This window comes from Mandrillus leucophaeus, unplaced genomic scaffold (genome assembly GCF_000951045.1).
Source record: "Mandrillus leucophaeus isolate KB7577 unplaced genomic scaffold, Mleu.le_1.0 Scaffold927, whole genome shotgun sequence".
In the NCBI taxonomy this organism is placed as follows: Eukaryota; Metazoa; Chordata; class Mammalia; order Primates; family Cercopithecidae; genus Mandrillus; species Mandrillus leucophaeus.
In genome coordinates this window covers 485,578-487,968 of record NW_012110108.1, presented here as the reverse complement: position 1 = coordinate 487,968, position 2,391 = coordinate 485,578, and positions in this window count along the sequence as shown.

Genomic DNA, 2,391 nt, shown 5'->3' with positions numbered 1-2,391 from the left:
GTGCTACAAAATTATTATATTCTCAACCTAACATTTACCATTTCCTTATACATTGTTACAATTCATATAGAAAATCTCAGATGAATGCTTACTTTGTTCTTCATTCAGTATTCCAAGTTGATTCACCAGTATCTTTTTGTTGGTATCATTATAAACACATAGATTCACAATTTTGAAATCGTCTTTTGGTCATGTTAGTGTTTGACATATGCATTTCAAGGAAGATTTAAATTAACATCTCTACCTCTTTGGAGTGATTTATCCAGGGAGAAAGTCTTCAAGTTGTCTTCTGACTCTCATGGACATTATACTTTTAGTATTAGATAGCTTCCTTCTTAAGTCGTATGTTTTTCCAGCCTCATGTTACACTTTCCTGTATTACATCTGGAATCAACCATTTCTCCAAAAAGTCCTCTTTGCATTGATTGGAAAATATTAAATCAAGATAAGAATCTGAGCACTAGTTATAATAATTGTCATGAAGTCAATAATCTCTTCTATTTATTTTCAGTGGAAAGGACAAGCAAACATATTTTTTTTAACATATAATATTTTTTGGACAATAGCTTGTTGAAAAAATCTTTAGAAGAGCATACTAATGAAACAACATTATTTGTCTGGGGTAATATCCAAGGTTCGTTGCCTCATATCAAGGAAATCAAGGATGTGAACACACAAGGGGTGAGGTTAAGAGCAGAGGTTTTATAGGTGAAAGAGAAAAGCTCCCTCTCCTGCAGAGAGAGGGGCTTCTAAGTGGGTCTTCTGGCGCCATGGTGAAATGCACAGGATTTTATAGATGAGCCTGAGGAGGTAGTGTCTGATTTACATAGAGGACGAGAGATTGGTCAGACCAGCTATGTTATTTGCATAGCCCACAAAGAAGATGGCTGTCCCACCCTAATCTTTTATTATGCAGATGAGTTCTCTACCTGGCCAGTGCCATGTTGCCTACTTCTTTACTGTACATGTGGTTGACAAACAAAAGGGAAGATGGGGTGGCCATGTTGAATATGCCTGACCCCCAGATAGCCTTTTCCTATTGGCACAACTGCTGGCATTCACCCATGCAAGCATCTAGCCTGCTTTTCTATGTCTACAGCTTGATTTTTCAGGCTGCTCTTTGTGAGAAAAGAAATGACTTGGGGGCTACTTTTTATTAAAAGGGAAACTTTGCCAAGGACTCTCTTACCTTCACTACCTAAATAATTTCTTTCTATGTCTTGTATCACTAAAACATGTTAATATTTTTCAACTTTAGGACTACATGACTTTTACATAATCCTTTCTATCTTTGATCCATTTGTGTCTTCTTTCTCTCATATTGAGTACCCTGGCTATCACATTAATTTTCATTTGTTTCTGTTCCTCATATTGCACATACAACAGTATTAGAATAATAATGATGCCATTGTCACCCACAATGTCATTCCTGAGAACAGTTTCAGATTTATTTTTAGCTCTTCTCTTTGTGCCCTTAGATTAAATCCCACGTGGAGGTACAGACCAATTGATATACTGAAAACCAGCTGGAATAATTCTGTTCAGGTGGTTACTTCACCAACTTAATACACAGTTTGTTACATTTAATTCACTTGAGTTTTATTTTTCAGAGTTTTTTTAAATTAATGCATTTGTAATTATTAAATACTAATATTTGCCCAAAGTTTAATAATCAAACCTAATTACATTTCAAAAAGTCTATATTTAAACATTGATTCTTCCAACCTCTTTACTTCCTTCTCTATAGGCAGTTTTAAAAAATATTATGGCTTATTGCTCATTTGTTCTTTTTTTTTCCTTTTGAGATGGAGTCTTGCTGTATTACCTAGGCTGGAGTGCAGTGGCATGATCTTGGCTCACTGCAACATCTGCCTCATGGGTTCAAGTGATTCTCCTGCCTCAGCCTCCCAAGTAGCTGGGATTACAGGTGCATACCACCCCACCCACCTAATTTTTGTATTTTTAGTAGAGACTGGGTTTCACCACATTGGCCAGGCTGGTCTTGAACTCCTGACTTCAGGTGATCTATCTGCCTTGGCCTCCCCTACTGCTGGGGTTACAGTCGTGAGCCACTACATATGACCTCATTTGTTACCTTCAGTCATAAATAATTTACACATTAACATTCTCCCTTCTTAGTAAAACATACAAATATTTTCCCTATTTTATTTAATCAATATATGCCCTGAGGACCATGCTACAACAGTGTATATCTCTCATTCCTTTTATAGCTGCAGTGTACAGCTATACTATAGTTTATTCAAATTCTTAAAGACATTTATCCAATTCTTAAAGACATTGGAAATGAAAAATGCAGCCCTACTGTTGCAGACTGTCTGGTTGGTAAGAGAGATGGGGATTTCAGGAATCTCAGGTCTTAAAAGATATATA